Raw genomic sequence first — 19586 nt, 5'->3', positions numbered from 1 at the left:
CTTTTTACTGTTTTGGACTGTCAATATCTCACACATTAGCTTGGATGCAAATACTACCAAAAGCAAAAATGTAGCGAGTGCATGGATCTACAAACTTGCAGTTCAGTGCAGATCCAAATTCCTTAAGGATTTTCTGATATCTACTGCTGAAAACAGCCACCTGCACACTTTTAACTACAGTCCAAGAACTTCTAGTTACCACTACACAACTGATCAACTGGAATCAAAATGGCACTTTGCTCCTTTCAGTGGGGCAAGGCAAAGTAGCACACCAACCAATAATGGCAATCAAGGTGTCCAATAATGCCTCACAATATTCCAACACTCAATCACCAGTAGCTCATAGCATGAGCAAACATTAATCAATATGTAGCTGGAATCAGGCATAAAAAGTACAACCGCTTGCGTTGAAGAATTCGTGGCTTGTCCTCCCTTCTACAGGCAGCTTTTGGTCACGACGTCAAAATTTTGCAAACGAATACTCTATATTACTCAATTTTGCTACTCTGAGTAATTTAAGGTCTATGGACCTGGGTCTGCTGGTTTTTGGTCGAATTCGATCATTTACATCCTTAAATTGCCATTTTAAAATTCCTGTGAAGAAATTTGGCATATTGAAGTTGTGGAAGCTGCATCTTCTCAAATCTATTGAAGATTATGTATCAAAGCTTGGAGGCTGAGGAAAGAAGACCTCTTGAAGGTTCTTAAGAGATTGGTTGCCACTTATAGTTGAAAAAGAAATACAGTGGTTGATGCCTTACTATGCATGAGGTTATGCTTATCTGTTGTCATATTGCCGGGTGATCCTACGCTAGTGACATACTACTGGTGGATGCATCTTGGGGCTTGATATAGTCCATGGTTGATGCATGATTTTGTAGTGATATTTGAATATTTGCAATGGATCAGATGTCTTTGATCTTGCTGTGATACAGTGGTTTGTTTGAGGATCTCTCTTATCCTCAAAAACGACCAGGGTTCTGCCTCAACACACCACTCTACCACAGCAGCTCACCCATAAGCATTGAAGTGCTCTGATACCATGTCAAACAAGATAGCATAGCGGAAGCAAGAACACCCAGGTATGAGGAAGAACACTAGGAGGGCAAGCAGCCTCCAACACATAGTCTATTCCATACTAGAAGGAAAAAGACAGTACATCAACCAAGTGAACACACTTAAAGAACTAAAACCACAAGATAAGAACTAACTGGACTGATAAGAACTAACCATGGGTATGAACCATGGTTTGACTACTACTAACTACTAACATGCCAATCATAGTGCCGATAGGCATATCCAGCTATCTGTAACATATCTGTGGGATAGCATACCCGAGCTTGTCTTCCAACACTTTATCCATCTAGTTGGGTTTAGGCTGCTTCGCCACGATGGCATCTCGTAGCTCCGACCTGCGATGCTTCAAGACAACACACATGTGCTCTTGCATGTACGTGTCATCGAACTCCCACCTCTAACTCCCACCTGGGGGGGTTAGGGAATTGTCTTTTAAATTCCTCCATGACTGCCTTCTTCTTTTCATCATCCTCGTTATGCCAGTCAATTGTTATGCTGCTCTTGAAATGGTGGCTCATCAACCGCCTCATGGCAGCCATCACTTCTTTGCCCTTTTTATTTTCTATGATCTCTTTACCCATAGTGAGCTCATAGTAAAGGTCCTTGGGTGGGGGAGTGGTAGTAGAGCAGAGCTAGAGCGAGCGTGGGGTGGTACTACGAGTGCTTATGAAGCGAGGAGTAGTAAAAGGAGTGGAGCTCTGGGGTTCCTCTGCCAGTGAATGGAGAAGGTAAGGGACCTCACTGGTACTGGATCTCATGACCAAGTGGAGACCTATAGGGATGTGAGTGTGCTTGATTATCTACATCCCTTGGGTCACCACAGTAGCCTCAACCCTTACTACTCTTCTTGGACCTACGATGGGTATGCCTAGGCGATGACCCCTTGGTTGAAGGGGCTACAGGGACGGCTATCGAGTAGGTCCAGCTGTCAATGGCCCTGATCTACCCCCGAGGGGTCTAGGAGAGGGAATAGATGAGATCCTTTGTCATACCAGAGAGAAGAATCTCACTGCGTCCGCATCGCTCATGGATGCGACCAACTTGTCGGGACTCCGGGAAGCCATGGGCTGCTAGCAAAGGAGTTTCCTGAGGGTTAGTCGTAGTGCTAGATCAGAGAGGAGTCGGCCCAAGGATAGTTATAGGGGTAGGCCCCTGAGGAGTCAGCTGAGGGGAATCAAAGTCTTCTAGAGAGTATAGATCATGACGTCTCCTCCTACGAGGGGTTCTATACTCTTCGGACATGTGACGTGATGCCATGTCTAATTTGGGGGAATTAGACAAACGCAAACACAAACACAAAAACAAAAACAAACACAAGAGCGGGTAAGAAGCAGAAATACAGTTTATTACTTGAAACTCAAATTCAATTTAATAAAACTATGAAAAGACAATTATTTACTTAAGACAAGAGAGAGGGGAAAAGAGAAGGAAAAGAGAGGAAAAGAGAGAGGGGAAAAGAGAAGGAAAAGAGAGGAAAAGAGAGGAAAGAGAGGAAAAGAGAGAGAAAGAGAGGAGGAAAAGAGAGAAGGAAAGAGAGGAAAAGAGAGAATGAAAGAGAGGAGGAAAAGAGAGAAGGAAAGAGAGGAAAAGAGAGGAGAAAAGAGAGAAAAAGAGAGAAAAAGAGAGAAGTAAAGAGAGGAAAAGAGAGAAGGAAAGAGAGGAGGAAAAGAGAGAAGAGAAGAGAATGAAAGAGAGAAGGAAAGAGAGAAGGCAAAGAGAGGAAAAGAGAGAAGATAAGAGAGGGGAAAGAGGGATAAAAAGAGAGGAGAAGAGAGAGGATAAAAGAGGGGAAAAGAGAGCAAGAGAGAGGAAAAGAGAGGAGGAAAGAGAGGAAAAGAGAGAATGAAAGAGAGGAAAAGAGAGGATGAAAGAGAGAAGGAAAAGAGAGGATGAAAGAGAGAAGGAAAAGAGACGGGAAGAGAGGATGAAAGATAGGAAAACAGAGGAAAAAAGAGAGGGAAAAAGAACAGGAAAAGAGAGAATGAAAGAGAGGGAAAGAGAGGATGAAACAGGGAAGGAAAAGAGAGGGGGAAAAGAGAGGAGAAAAGAGAGGAAAGGAGAGGAGGAAAGAGAGGAGGAAAAGAGAGAAGGAAAGAGAGGCGGAAAAGAGAGAAGGAAAGAGAGAATGAAAGAGTGGAGGAAAAGAGAAGGAAAAGAGAGAAGGAAAAGAGAGAAGGAAAGAGAAGAGGAAAAGAGAAGGAAAAGAGAGGAGGAAAGAGAAAATAGATAAGGAAAGAGAGGGAAAGAGAGGATGAAAGAGAGAAGGAAAAGAGAGGAAAAGAAAGAATGAAAGAGAGGAAAAGAGAGGATGAAAGAGAGAAGGAAAAGAGAAGGAAAAAAGAGAAGGAAAAGAGAGGAAAAGAGAGAGGGAAAAAGAGATGGAAAAAAGAGAAGAAAAAGAGAGGAAAAGAGAGGAAAAGAGAGAATGAAAGATAGGAAAAGAGAAGGAAAAGAGAGAAGGGAAGAGAGGAAAAGAGAGAAGGAAACAGAGAAAAAGAGAGGAGAAAGGAGAAAAAAACCGCGAAGGAAAGAGAGGAAAAGCGAGGAGAAAATAGAGGAAAAGAGAGAAGGAAAGAGAGGAGGAAAAGAGAGAAGGAAAAGAGAGAAGAGAAGAGAGGGGAAAAGAGAGGAAAAGAGAGAAGAGAAGAGAAAAGAGAGGAAAAGAGAGAAGAGAAGAGAGGGCAAAGAGGGAGGAAAAAGAGAGGAGAAGACAGAGGAGAAAAGAGGGGAAAAGAGAGGAAGACAGAGGAAAAGAGAGAAGAGAAGAGAGCGGAAAGAGGGAGGAAAAAGAGAGGACAAGAGAGAGGAAGGAGAGGAAATAAGAGAGGGGAGAAGAGAGGATAAGAGTTCCTATGTCCATCACTGCAGCTAGCACTTAAGGCGCAAGCTACAAGCCAATGCAATCACAAAAAGAAAAATAAGAAGAGAGAGGAAGCACTTAAGGCGCCAGCTACAAGCCAATGCAATCACAAAAAGAAAAATAAGAAGAAATAACGTGTGAAAACCATGGTTTAATGCATGAACGACCATGTGAACCACATCCGATGAGTACAACACTTTACATGTGTATTAACATAGGTGGGATTGACACACGTGCAAAGGGGGATGTCCATCGGATACGTGCATGTGTAAATAAAACACTTGGAAGCAGGTTTTGTGACAATGATGCATGACACTAGGTGGATGGACTTGTACCACATGTCGTCAACAAGTAGTGTGTTGCCAGGGTTGAATTTAATATAGAATCTCCAAATGTATTCAAGATTCTTAAAGAAAATGGGTTTTTGCTAGTAACTTGTAGGAACCCCAGGCACATCCCCAAACTAAAATGGTGCCTCTGTGCGCATTCCCAGCTCTGCCAAGAATTCATTCTCTTACACACGTTAGGAAACACCTGCCACATTGTATTTTTCATATTGTGGTAGGTGCAACTACTCCAAAGAATTAAGCTAAACATATTTGAATGTGCCTTAAGGAAGCATTCAGCATCCTTTCACACCACAACAACCTCATTTGGCAAAGGTCATGCTCGATACCTTTTCCTGGACCATCTCGCGCGTGAAGGCTAGATTGATCCACCACCACCATCTTTGAAGGAAAGTGACTGGATGTAGGGTGAATGGAGAGGAGCCTCCTCCTGGTATGAAGAGGCTATCCATCTTTCACGAGCTTCCTTATTGAGGTCAGTTACAAATTAGTCATCTCTTGGATCCCATGCATATCTGTTGCTTGGATAGTTCATCCTCCCAATGACAATGAAAGGGTGCTTACAAGAAGATGTTAGAAATGCTATATTCAAGATCAGTGGTATTGTGAGGTATGCTTACTATCAACTCACATTGATTATATTTTCTTCAATTTAAGTTGAATAATCTATAGAAAGATTATGAATCTTACATGGGCACGTGAAATAGGTGAATATCTCAAAAAGAGATCTCCATATCGAGCATCAAGGCTAGGGTGGACTCCATCGAAGCCGTGTGCTTTCTTGAGAAGCACTTTCCATCGAGCATTATGAAAACTCAAGTGCACTTGCTTGTGTACATAGTTGATGAGGTGGCCATTGCAGGTACCGTTCATAGTCAGTGAATGTTTTCCTCGAATGGTTTATGAGAACTTTGAAGGGATTTGTAAGGCAGAGAGCAAAATCGAAAGCAAGCATGGTAGAGGGATGGCTTGTGCAAGAGTCATTAGCTCGTCATTAGTATATATCACAGAGTTTCTTGCATTCATGGATCTCGATATGCCATAGGCTTGGCATAACAAGGATGATGATTGCATCATTGGCAAGGTTTGCCAAGGAAAAGGGATTGAAAGAAAGATGAGCGAAGAGCAAATGGAGAAATTTAAAAAGTTTTGTATCCTCAATAGCAAGGAGATGTAGCAGTGGATTGAGAGATATGAAGTGGCCAAAGCAAAAAGAATAAATGCAAGGATGAGATTCAGAGTCATGCACAGGGGAGCGCAACCATATCCACGGGATCTCTCCCTTCTCCCCACTCACATGTCACTTGATTGGCTACAATTGGCTCTATGTAAAGCCAAACATGATGGAGAGACGATAAACGACCGCGAGCGAGAGCTATCATATGGATGTATGATGCATGTAAGTTTCTTACCTCTTGACATAATTAGTCAGAGTATGATGATGATATAGGAGATTAACTCGGTATAGAGTTGGAGATAGACTTGTTTGGCATGCAAGACTTGGCTTAGGATGAAGCCGTTGATGTAAATGCTCTTGATTGATTTTTGTCATCTCAAACTTAGACATGAATATATGAGCTTCAAACTTGATGTACATGCTCTTGTATTTTTATTCTTTCAAAAGATCAAACATGTATGAAAAGATTTTTTTTTCATTGGGAAACACTCTCTGTTAAGGGTCGGTATAAAAAACACTTTGTAAAAGGTTACTATAGGAAAGTGTCTCAGAGTTGGCATATACCAGGCCTTACAGTTCTAGTTAAGGTCAATATATACTGACCATTAACAAGCATGTCAAAGGTCAGTATATACTGACCTTTTTAATCTCGGTGTATGTACCAACAATTAGCACATTGTGTGCACTAAATGTCAGAGCTTAATCATCAAAATAAGGCCCATGTGTAGTAGTGTCACTTGGCCTGTGTAGTCTCAACAGTGACTCACGTATCATGGAGATCTTGAAGGAATGCCGATGGAGCCTCCACTCTAAGCTACTCTTTGTGAGATAAATGCAAAGCACAGGGTGTCTGCATGTGTCACTCAAGTGGTTCCCAGATTGTTGCAATGTGTTTCCACGAGAGAAAGGGGGAAGGAGGAGAAGGGAGAGGAGAGAGGCAAAGGGAGAAGAGAGGGGAGAAGGAAGGGAGAGGGAGGAAGGAAGGAGAGAGTGAAGGGGGATGGAGTGGCAAACACAAAGGCACTACAAAGGAAATAAGAGAACACCCAAAAACACTCTTGAAAGAGAAGAGGGAGCTTTTATTCCAAACTTGTGCATACAACAATGAAGACCAAAGTCAAACATTTGGCCTTTTATACAAGTCACCTTTTGAAGGGAGGGCTAACCTTTTTCCTTTTTACACTCTCCCTCTCTTTACATTTACAAGGCTCTTGGGCCCATACCACACCAAGGCATCTTCTCTATCCTTTCTCTCCCTCTTTCTATTGTAGCTCTTATTGCTACGCTTCTTTGTGTGTCAAAAATAGCACTTGTATTAACCATATAATAGTGTTTGGGACAATCCTAGCATTAGGAGGTGCTCCCAGAACCCCAAATAGCTCTTGTATTAACCTCGCCAATCTAGAAGGTCCTGACGCCTGCCTTTGTCCTAAGCCATTTGAGGCTCAAAACCCAGATGGCGAGGTCGATCTTGAGCCATTTGCAGCTCAAAACCCATATGGCCCGTAACTGTGCTCCATGGTTACAGCCATTAAAGTAAATCATGAAGCCTAATCACCTCTAATCACTCATTATCATGCATTCTATGGCTGTGGCTGTTAACATGCCCCCCTTCCTGTTGCTGAGCCGCCCTCGGATCAATCATGTTTGGAAGAGGTCGGTGGAGAGGACCGTCTATAGGACTATGTAGCAGTCTAATTGGCGGGTGGCAATCCGAGTGAAGTACGAGCAAAACTTCCAAAAGTGGGTGGCATGCATGTCCTCATAAGTGCGAATGTGATGACCATGGAGATTGCAGACTCGAAGGTAGAGGCGAAGGTCCTGGAACTGAGAGGGGTTGATGTTGGGGTTGAAGACAATTTGGTTGTTGAGATTATGGAGCTTGTCATCAATCGAGCGACTGTGGGCAGGGAGATCACAGAGGAGCAAGAGGATGAGGTGGTTGAAGTGGACCACTACAACAACTATGGGGTTGGGAACAGAGTCGTAGGTGTCATTGAATGACTAGAGGTAGAAGCAACATCCCTCCTGGGTCAATTCCTTGGGAAAATTTACTTGGGGAAGTTATGGAGAATATTGGGGTCAATTTGTTGGAGGTTGCAGAACTGGGCCCACATCCAGCAAGGCTTGGACATTCCATATTGGCCTCTCATTGGTGGAGAGACGTCCATGTCCCCACTAGCCTCCCACTTGCCTCTCTCTTACCCCCACGACTACCTAGGGCATTTACTCCCCACCTTGACCATTGGTGGATGGTCCCCCTACCCTGCTCCCTCTCTTAGAGGGCCCCAAAAGTAGCGAGTTTTTCCCCCTCCAAAAAGCTCAAAATTTTAGAAGTGTTTCCACCCCCCTAAACACCTCTCAAGAGTCCCCGAAACAATCTGCACTGACGCATGACCCTCCTTTCAGCCTCTTCTTCCTCTCGACCTTCTTTTAGCCTCCTCCTCCTCCTCTCAACCTCCTCTCAGCCTCCTCCTTTCAACCTCCCAACCGCATTCTCTTTTCTTTCTCCCATTCTTTCTATGATGGTGAAGCACTTCCCTTCCCATATACCAAAGCTATCAATTCATCTTGTGTGGGTTGCATTTTGAAGGATGACTATGATATTTGGACTCGCCAAGAGTTTAGGCTAATGTCCTGGGTCACAGTGCAACCATCTACAATAGGTCCATTCACAATTTCTAGAAAGGACAAAGCAAAGAAAGAGAAGCATTGAAAAGTTTGCATTGTTGGTTTTTTAAAGACAAAAAAGGACTCAAGTTCTTGATAATCTCCCATGCCCAACATGGGTTTCCACGATATTATAAACTTGGACCCATCAACATGGGATTTTTAATACAAAAAAAGGACTAAAGTTCTTGATGATCTCCTAATAATAACTTTGAGTAGGCTATGTCCAATGATGACATATACGTAGTTATTCAATTTTAAAGATCATAATATATTTTTTAATATTAAAAGTTCCACCCAATTTTATTTTCTATACTTAAAACTATGTTCTCAAAAATACCACTAGAAGTGGATCATTTAATAGAGCTATATGATTGAATATTGTTCAACCAATAGCTTGTATGAGTCCAAACAAAACCATGAACTTGTTGCAAAAAAAATGAGGGCTTTGTAATACCTTTTGTCTATAGAAGTAAAATTTCCCATGTTCTTGAAAATTCAAAAATATACATCTTGAAAGGGTACTTACATTGAAGGGTCCTTACATTGGAGGGTAGTTACATTGAAAAATATATGTCTTGAATGGTCCTTACATTGGATAAAGGTTCAAACCACTAAAAGGACATTCGAACTGTAAAAAAGACACTTTTATTTCCTATTGAGGTACCAAACTAGGATTATGGAACCTTCTTGAATCAGCAAATAATCGAGACAGATAGATCACAACGTACATTTTGGAGCTTGACTTGCCAAGCAAAGAGCTATATATCATCAAACATAGAATAAATTTCAAGAAAAGAAATAAAGTGTGCAGATTTTAGTACACCCATCTACGCATGGAACACACATTCCCCTCCCCTTGGAGAGTTCATCAAACACCTCATCTTGCAAGCACCATTTTTCCTTGCACAACCCTCAACATTTCTACTAGACTTTGGCAAGTTTTTTGGATCAAATTGAGTTGTGACCACTTTGCGATACACATTGGTCTTGAGAAGGCACCCAAAAGACATCTGCACAAACAATTTCCAAGCTTGTCATAACTATAAGGAGCCAACACAGGTGTGCAGTTCATCCTCAATCCACATGGATCCCTAGCCTCACCATTTTTGCACTTCATACATGATAAAAATTGACAAGGCCACCTCACAATAAGTTGCCCAATCTCTAACACAATGTTTAGAAATGATTGCCCCTGCAAATGAGCATGTGCACAAAGTAGGAAATGCAATACTGGACACACAACATATGAGTGCACTAAAAGCTTTCTACTTGTTTTTGTTGTTGCCTCTTATGAGCATCACCAAAGAGTTTGTGTACATTAACACAAGCCCAATAGAAGAGCTTAGTTTGTTGTTAAAGAGATAAACGCAACTAGAGAACATGGACCCACTTAGCATCAACATTTTCTTCATTGACACTATTATTAAATATATAAAGCATGAACCAAACCTTAAACATGTATGCTTAGCATCTTTCACTATTGAATGCACATACATCAACAATGAGCCAAAGCAATGAAAGGGCTCAAACATAATTCACCTTAACAATTAGAGCTAAACCAAAGACCTTAAGAACCATTTCAGAGAACTTATTGTTTGCTTTATTTTTCTTTCATGATAAAGAGTATTCCTTGAATAACAAGTTTTCCTTTCATGATAAAGAGCATTCCTTGAATAAAAATTTTCCAAGATTCCATGATATCTACATCCATTACCAATACACAATCGAATACAACACACATCAATACAACAAAATTGAGTCCTATGCACCTCCATCAACAACCCCAAGTGTCTTAGCATCTACCCTACTAGCAAATTTAGAGCCAAGTAACAATGATGACAAATTTGACCTTGCGAAAGAAACAAGGTGAGCCAATTTCATCCGTTTGCACAACTTATGTGCAAGATAATGACCAATAGTGAATATCCTTCTGCTTTGCAAAAAAATGAACTCACAAAAATACATATGAAAGACATTCTACTAAAGAAACACAAAGTCACCACATTCCATGTGCATCCCTTTTTGTCAGGAAATGTAGAAATGGAAAAACTTCATGTTGTTGCTTTTGGTCCAAGCTCTACTATGACACTATTCCCACCAAGAAATTGTAGAAATTGACTTGCCTAAGAGCTTTGCTACCTGTGTACACAAGAAAATTGGCCTACAACATAGGAGGAACAACTATATACTTGGCCTTACATTTGTCTTGATGACATCCAATTACACATGCCTCACAGTAGACAAGCTTCAAGAACTACCCATATTGTATAAAAACTTGGAATTTCTTGTATTTGATGAAGTGTCTCTCATAACTCAAAATACATATAAGCTCTTCAGAGAAATCTCTTTAGTTTAACTCTCAGTTGTACATAATCTTTTGATATTTTAATACAAACCCTCATTTTTGGGAAAAAAAACTCAAAATACATTTGTCAATGCAAAAATGCATATGCACGAGATAAAACATAATCATATGGACCCCTTGGTGGTTTCAATATTCTTCACTATGGTGACTTGTGCCAAGTGATCTCCACCAATGATTCTTGGATTTTTCTAGAGAAATCTATCTTTTGCACATGTCTACTACTATTATAAGATAAAACAACAAAACAATTAAAACAATGATTTCTTCATTGATGTCCTGAGCCATGTCCAAATAGGGAGGCATTCTGCCCACTAGCCTTGAAAACATAAATAGCATGTACTATTAACATTTATCGCCACAAAGACAAAACGTTTCTCACTGCTTCTACACAAATGCTTTGAAGGAAAAACACAATGAGGTTATCTTCAACTCGTTGACACCCCACCCCACATCCTTGAGGCCAAAGATGTGAGGCACAAAACTTGTAGCAAAACAATCTAGAACCAGGTGACCCAAATCCTTCTAGAGGGTTGCACAATGAACCAATGTTGAAACCAGGCATGATAATAGAGATTCACTTCAACAATCTAGACATTAACAATGGTCTTGTCAATGGTACAAACAATATTTACAAACACTCAAAGACAAACAAAAAACCTTCTGTTTTTTGGATTGAATTCCATGACACTAGACTGGGCAGACGAGTGTGCTCCAACACCCCATTCCTCTATGGGAGAGACTCCCATGCACATTGACTCTAATTCTACAAATCTCTTTCCAGTTCTAAATAATGATAAATCATCTCAACACCATATGTCGCAACCAATTCCCTATCCAACCAACTACTGTGCGAACAATTTGCTGTGCATAAGGACTAGCTATGGATACCTTGGATTTTGATCCATCCAACATCAAGTGACATGGACTTGTTTATACAGCGCTCTCTTAATTACGTGACACTTTAAAGAATTTCATTTTAGCAAACGTCGAACCAAACCATATCAAGGTTGACACAATAGTCCTCCAAGAACTTGATTGTCTCCAATCAATGCCATGTGCAAAAGCTCAAGCAAATTGACTTTTCACAATAATTGAGGTACACAACAACCTTGCAATCACTCAACAATAGGTCATTTTGCTAGTACAAGGCAAACATACCCCTTAGTCTCCAAGCAATGCATGAAGCACCCTCACTGAGATTATGCATTCAAAGATTCAACCACATTGCTCATGACTAAGGGCTCAAAATTGCCACATGGAACTTCAATTCAATAGCACACAATACTACTTCACTAAGGAATTGAATGTTTGCTTGTGATATTTTGATTTTCAATTATATAAACTCTAGCAATTCTTAATAAAAATCACCATGGGAAAGCACAAAGGTACTCAATTGAGACTTTAAGAAATTCTCATGGAAATAATCCCAAACAAATTTTGGGAGACTTCAATATTGATGTTAACAAACAACCCCAAGTATGTCACAAATCTATGAAACCCTAGAAATTCTTAATCTATACGAACTCCATCAATTCTTAATGTATACAAACTCTAGCAATTCTTAATATATACAAATCACCAAGGGTAAGCACAAAGTTACTCATTCGAACACTTGAAGAAAATGCTCATGGAAACACTTCAACTTACATTTTGGGAGAATTCAATGTTGACTTTAACAAATCAACTCCAAGTATGTCACAAATCTTTCAATTCATGTCTCATCACATGGTAGAGCAACTCATTATTATATTGTCCATAACTATCCATGGATCAACATTGACTATATTGGACCAATATAATGAACAAAGGCAACAAACGGGGAACGAACTTCATATACTGGTTAGATCATTCCCTAGTGTTACTACATTTAGCTGAGCTGAGTGCCTCACCATGCCTGCTAATAGGCATCCCCGCTTACTTCAAAATGATTCTCCCTTTGCCAGATGATGCCTTGAGAAAGGTGCAAAAAACTTGCATCTTGAAGTTGAACAATGTTGGATTGTTGGAAGGCATCGGTGCATATATCGATGCAGTCAAAACCTCTTTGTTGATCGACCCTATCAAATTGGTTTGCCTTGAGCACAATCTATAGAATACTAATATTAGAATGCATGATTGGTAATGTTTGGACATAAATCCCAAAGATATTTGTAGGGAGTCCCATCGATTACAAGACTATGGATTGTTAAAGCTATTCCTAGGAAGAGGTTTGATAGAGGAGGATTTCCCTCAATGGTTCAAGGCAACTAACCAAGGCAAGTATGAGATGGTTAATTACTACTTTGTGGATTAGGGTTTCTTTCAAGCTACTACTAAATGCACAAATGAGCATGACTACCTTGTCTCTAGTGTTTTTTTTTTCCATGGAAATCTTATATATGTATTTTTGTAAAGTGCCTCCTTCACTCGAGAGGAGGTTATTGAACATATCAATGTCCACTATGGATAATCACAACCCAAATAGATCAATAAATTCTAGATATTGATAAAAAGACGCAATGCATCACAACCCAAAGCAACCATTATGTCCTATAATGTTCATGGGGCATGCTCCAAGTGGAAGCAAGATACACTAAAAAGTTGACTAATAGGCAAAACTTCACGTCTTGACACGTAAAAAATCAAAGACCGACGAGTACAATCTAACTTGTATAAAGATTATGGGCTATCAAGTTGTGAGCAACTATAGCAAAGGTAGAATTGTATATCTCATTCAGTTTGATTTTAGCATTATGATAGTGGTTCATGACGAGGAAGGAGAGTTCCTTATAGTCAGAGTTTGTTATTAGCGGGCTAGTTTTCATATTGTACCAAGTTACATCTCGAATTAGTCTGAGTAAAGGTATTCTTTCTAGGAGAGGTTAAAGGGAAAGATTTTAGGCAAGGGGTACTTCGGATGTTTCACTATTATAGTGTTTAGGGAAGATTCAACCTTCAAATAATGGGTTAAGATTTGACCATGTGGACAAATCTTAACCATTTTCAAAATTCCCAAATTATTTGAAATTCTCCAAATTCCCTAATATAGTGTTACTTGGAGAGCACCCATCTCTACATACTTTACTTCATAAGTACCAGTTGGTGGGTCAAGCATCTAATGGAAGGTAATGTGATCACTGATGTCATTCCTTTAGATCGTTTGCTATTCTTATTACACAATGAGTTGGTTGTACTGCCTACTATTGGCTCCTTCCTGCAAGAGTTGGTTGCGCTACCTACTATTGGCTCTTTCCTATGGCTTCTGTAAAAAGAGCAAAGTGTTCTAGGTATGCAGGGCTCTGAGGCTTTTTGTCACCTACAGATATATCATAGTCATTGTTTGCAGTATAAGTGTAGCTAGGTCACATTCTCATGAGATACGTAGGCTTAAGTTTGGTAAGCAAACATTGAGCATGTTTGTATGAGATGAACGTACATCATCATGGTTGGGGTAATTAAGGCTTTTGCCTCCATTCGAGCTTGAATGGTTTAGAAAAAGTTTAAGGGTTATAGAGAGGTTCAAGGTTTAGAAGGGGTTGGACCAAGGTTCAGAAGAGGCTCCAGGGTTCAAAAGGGGTTTTTGGGTTAGAAGCAGAATCCAAGATTTAGAGTAGAGTACATGGTAGAGAACTCGTCTCCCTCATATATCTTGGAGGTCAAGGGTTGAGGAACTAGACTAAGAGAGAAAGAGTTTAGGAACTAGACTAAGAGAGTAAGTGTTTAGGGGGAGCATGGGAGTGGGAGAGGAAGAAGGTGTGAAGAGAGTGGGAGAGAAGGAAGGAGTCTTGCAACTTTCTCACATACACAATGGGGGAATACACACAAAGGTGGAGGCTGAAAACAGTTTTCCTCTTCTTAGTTGTGAAAGCCAAAAGAACTCTAAGTACAAAGGAATAGATGAACCCTATATGTGGGTCTCAAACCAAACTCAGCTAACTAAGGTGGCATACTAACTGAGCCATGAACTAGAGTACATAAAGATAGCTATCATCCAGCTATTATTCTTGGGCGGTGTACCAATCGCATCTACAGCTAACAAGTCGGTGACATAAATGCACAACGGTCACCCTGGCATATCACGAGTGGAGCTTGATATCTCAACACTCCCCCTTGAGCTCAATCCCAATTCCTGCACACCAAGCAAGTCTCTGAACTTGTGCACTCTGCACCCAATGCCTTCGTGAATATGTCAGCCACCTGATCCTCTGTGCTGACATAAACTAGATCAATAAGACCTACTAAAACCTTCTCCTGCACATAGTGATAATGCACCTCAATGTGCTTTGTTCTAGCATGATAGACTGGGTTATTTGCCAAGTGTATACTGCTCATGTTGTCACAATAAATGACAACTGGCGCATCTTTAGACTGATGCATATCATAAAGTATCTTATGCAACCAAGCTACCTCACATGCAGCCATTGCTGCACCCCCATACTTAGCCTCTGTGCTTGACAAGGCAACTGTAGGCTATTTCTTGCTGCTCCAAGTGACTGCAGCACTCCCAAAAGAGAACACATATCGACTGGTAGATCGTCTATCAGAAATACTACCAGCCCAATCAGCATCAGTGTATCCATGCAACTATATCTGAACCCCAGTCTCATAAAATAGTCCATACTGCAATGTGGACTTCACATACCTCAGTATGTGTCTAGCCACATCCAAATGCGATTTCCTTAGAGCCTGCATAAACTAACTTACCAATCCAACAGCATAGCTCAAATCTGGCCTAGTAATAGTCATATAAATCAAACTTTCTACTATGCGTCTATACATAGTAGGGTCTTCTAGAAGCTCACCTACATCTACGCTCAGCTTCACATTTTGCTCCAAAGGAACTAAAATAGGCTTACAACCTGTCATCCCATATTTGAACAGCATGTCCAATCCATACTGCCTCTGCAAGAGCCATATCCCACTTGGTGATCTAATCACCTCAATGCCCAAGAAATAACACAGCTCTCCCAAATCCTTCATCTCAAACTTCTGCTTCAATAGTGTAAGAAAATAGTACGCAGCGGAAGATAACAACAAAACGCAAGTACACGATGGAAAGCTGGAGAGAATACAAAAAATTCTGATATACCAAACTGCTGATACAACTGATGGTTGGCTGTCCACCCGTGCGCTCTACAGACAGAGCTTCGATGGTGATCTAGACAGATGCTGGACGGAGGACTATGAGTGTGAAGAACTGGTGATCTGATGATAGGGGGTGGCCACTTATATAGTGTAAGTGGTTGACGGTCGGCCCTGTAATAGGCAGTCGGCCTAATAGACAGTCGGCCTGGAAGACCAACCGACCCTTCAGAAAACATGCCGTCGGGCAGATGAAGGATCGTGCATAGGTCATACCGTCGGGCCTGGGGCTACCGGCAGCCCCCGGACCCTGCCGCTGGGGGCTTTGCCCCCAGACCCCCACCGGGGGCCTGCGCCCCCCGGACCCCCTGCTATCGGGGGGGCTATCGCCCCCCCGAACCCCCCCTTTGTGCAGACGGGTATCTACTCTTGGCTCCTAAGCCGTCTCATAACCATCTGGTCTACTCTAAGACCCCTTCCAGTGTCTAAACTGGGGATCCCTCCCAATATCTGATACCCATCATGGCTTCTCCTCATATGGGGGCCTTACAACATTGGGTACACAGAATATTGGTGGGTTACATGAGAGGTGGACATTTGAGCTAACTCTAACACCCCCCCTCAATGTTCACCCGAAGATGAACTACGTGTTCGGACCAATGCCGAGTCGATGTAGATGCCGCAACAATAAATCACTCCCAAGAGCCTTCGTGAAGATGTCTGCGCAATTGTCCTCTGTGGGACAATACTCCAGCTCTATGACTCCATCCTCGATGAGCTCTCGTACGTAGTGATACTGGATCTCAATGTGCTTTGTACGAGCATGGAACACAGGATTCTTTGCGATGGCCATGCAACTTTGATTGTCGCATTTTAGAACCGTCGCATCTTCGATTGGAACTCCTATGTCTTGCAGGATCCTCCTTAGCCAAACTGCTTCACAAGCAGCAATGCATGCTGCCTTGTACTCAGCTTCCGTCGAAGATAGTGCCACTGTTGGTTGCTTCTTGCTAATCCAAGAGAACACTCCTGAACCAAGTGAGAAACAATATCCAGAAACTGACTTTCTAGAATCACAATCTCCCGCCCAATCTGAGTCACAGTAACCCGCCAAGGTCTTCCCTGCTCTGTAGGTAATGCCATACTCCAGTGTACCTTTCACGTACTTTAGCACATGCATCCCTGCTTTCCAATGGTTCTCACGAGGTTGATTTGAGAACCTACTAAGTACACCAACTGCAAAGCTGATATCAGGTCTAGTGTTGCACAGAAAAATGAGACTCCCCACAAGTTTCCTATACTCCTTGATGTCGACAAGTGGTGATGCATCCTCCACTGAGAGCTTACCATTCACCTCCATGGGAGAGACCACGTCCTTACACTCGGTCATACCGAATGCCTTCAAGATCTCGCGAGCATATTTCTGCTGAGAGATGAAAATCCTGCTAGGTTTTTGCCAAACCTCAATGCCGAGGCAAAAGTGCATGAGCCCCAAATCTGTCATCTCAAACTCGGAACTCAACGACTCCCTCAACTGTTGCAGCATCTTCTCATGATCTCCTGTGATGATCAAGTCATCCACATAAAGGACTATTACCACATACTTGCCATCCTGCTTACAAACATACAGGTTAGCATCAGAAGCACTTTTTGAGAAACCAATAGATATGAGAAAGCTATCAATCCGTTGGTACCATGCCCTTGGGGCCTGTTTCAGCCCGTACAATGCCTTCTTTAGTTTGCAAACCTTGTTCTCTGAATTGGGCACCTCAAATCCTGGTGGCTGGAACACATATACCTCCTCCTTGAGATGTCCATTCAAGAACGCAGATTTCACGTCCATTTGAAACACCGGCCACTGCTTATGAGCAGCCAAGGCAAGTACCACCCGAATAGTTGTCATCCTTGCTGTAGGAGCAAAGGAATCCTCAAAATCAAAACCTTCAACTTGAGAGTATCCTTGTGCAACAAGCCTAGCCTTGTACTTTTCCAAAGATCCATCAGATTTGTACTTGGCCTTCCATACCCATTTGGTACCAATGATCTTCCTTTTTACTGGACGATCAACCAAGTCCCAAGTCTGATTCTTCATGATGCTGTCATACTCCTCTTGCATGGCAGCTTTCCAATTTGGATCCGCCATTGCCTCATCCAAATTCGTAGGCTCTTGAACTTTCATAATCTCAGCCATCAAGGCCATATTGACTATGTGTTCAGAAGCCCTTTTCTGCTCCTCTATCCTCTTTGATCGTCGAAGTCCATCTGCAGATGACTCCGCCAAGTCTGGAACCGGATTCTTCTCATCAAAGAGCTGCCTTGCCCACTTTGGAAGTGGCTTACCTTGTGGAGCCAAGGCATGTTGTGGTGTTGGTGGAGTCTGTTCCTCGAAGTACTCCTCCTCATTCTGCAACTCTGCTTTAGATACGGGCACAAGGTGAGTTACTTTTACGGCTGATGATAAAGTGGAAGGGCATACCTCCTCCTCCATTGTATGTGGCTGTTCCCAAAACACCACATCACGACTGACCACGATCTTCTTTGCCTCTGGATCATATAGCCGGTACGCCTTTGACTCCTGGCTATAGCCCATGAAGATACACTTTCTGCTCTTTGGATCTAATTTCTTTCTGGTGCTATCTGGAACATGAACAAAACACTCACATCCAAATGTTCTGAAATGAGAAGCGGAAGGCTTTTTACCTGAATAAGCCTCCAAAGGTGTTTTGCCCGTCAAGGCCTTTGTGAAGCTTCGATTGAGGATGTAGACTGCTGTATTGACTGCCTCAGCCCAAAAAGACTTAGGCAATCCTTTACCTAGTGCCATGCATCGTGCCATCTCCATGGTAGTACGATTGCGACGCTCTACAACACCATTTTGTTGCGGAGTATGTGTAGTCGTGAGCTGGCGCTTAATGCCATTCTCGTGCAAGTATGTGTCGAACTCTTTTGACAGGAACTCTCCTCCTCGATCCGTGCGAAGCTTCTTTACCTTCAGCCCGCTTTCGTTTTCCACCATCTTTTGCCACTGTTTGAATTTTCCAAGAGCTTCAGCCTTATCTCGTAAAAAATACACCCACATGTATCTACTGTAGTCGTCGACGATAAGCATATAGTAGTTACATCCCCCCAAAGCTTGAGTCGGAGCTTTCCCACTGAGATCAGCATGAACCAATTCTAGAGGAGCCTTTGCCCGATAGCCGCTCTCATGTGGAAAAGCCTTCCTTTGTTGCTTGCCCATCATACAAGCTTCACAAGGTTCCTGCACCTTTGAGAGTGCAGGCAAGTGTGCAACCATCCCTGTTTTCTGCATTTCCAAAAGAATAGGATAACTAAGATGACCAAATCTTTCATGCCATACCTTACTGATGCCCACTCCTGAAGAGACTGTTAGTGCCGTCAGCTCGTACAGATTGTTCTTCCTTATTGCCTTGCCGACCACCTTGCCCGTTGCATTAAGGATTTCTGCTCCGGTCCTCTTGAAACGCACCTCCAAGTTGCGATCAGTTATCGCAGCAACCGAAAGCAAGTTCTTCTTTAGCTGAGGAACTAGTAATACATCAGAAAGCTCTTTAGTTTCACCCTCTTGAATGGAAAGAGAGATAGTACCTGTACCTTCCACAGGGCATTTTGCATTATTACCGACCGTCACGTTCATGGGCTCTTGTAGAGGCTTGAAAGAGCTATACCAGTCCTTCTTTCTGGTCATGTGACGGGACGCTCCACTATCAAGGAGCCACGAATCATTCATTGTTGAAACTTCTGTTGAGGAGCATATTTCTTCAATTGCAACCCATAGCTCCAACTCAGTTTCAACTGTGTTGGCAGATTCCTTGCCTTTCGAAGAAGACTGTGTAGTGCCATTCTTTTCGTCCTGCTGCTTCTTTCTGCAATCCTTGATCATGTGACCGCTTTTGTTGCAGTAGTGGCACTTACCTGAAAACTTCTTCTTCTTACCATTCTTCTTCTCTCCACCCTTCCCTTTGGATGTGGTTGAGAATGCTGCATCACTTCCGCCATCGCGGGTCT

The sequence above is a fragment of the Dipteris shenzhenensis genome, chromosome 8 (genome assembly GCF_047967505.1).
Source record: "Dipteris shenzhenensis isolate YYH24624 ecotype China chromosome 8, Dip_SZ_1.0, whole genome shotgun sequence".
NCBI lineage: Eukaryota > Viridiplantae > Streptophyta > Polypodiopsida > Gleicheniales > Dipteridaceae > Dipteris > Dipteris shenzhenensis.
The sequence above is the reverse complement of the archived record's forward strand: the minus strand, read 5'-3'. Positions refer to the sequence as shown.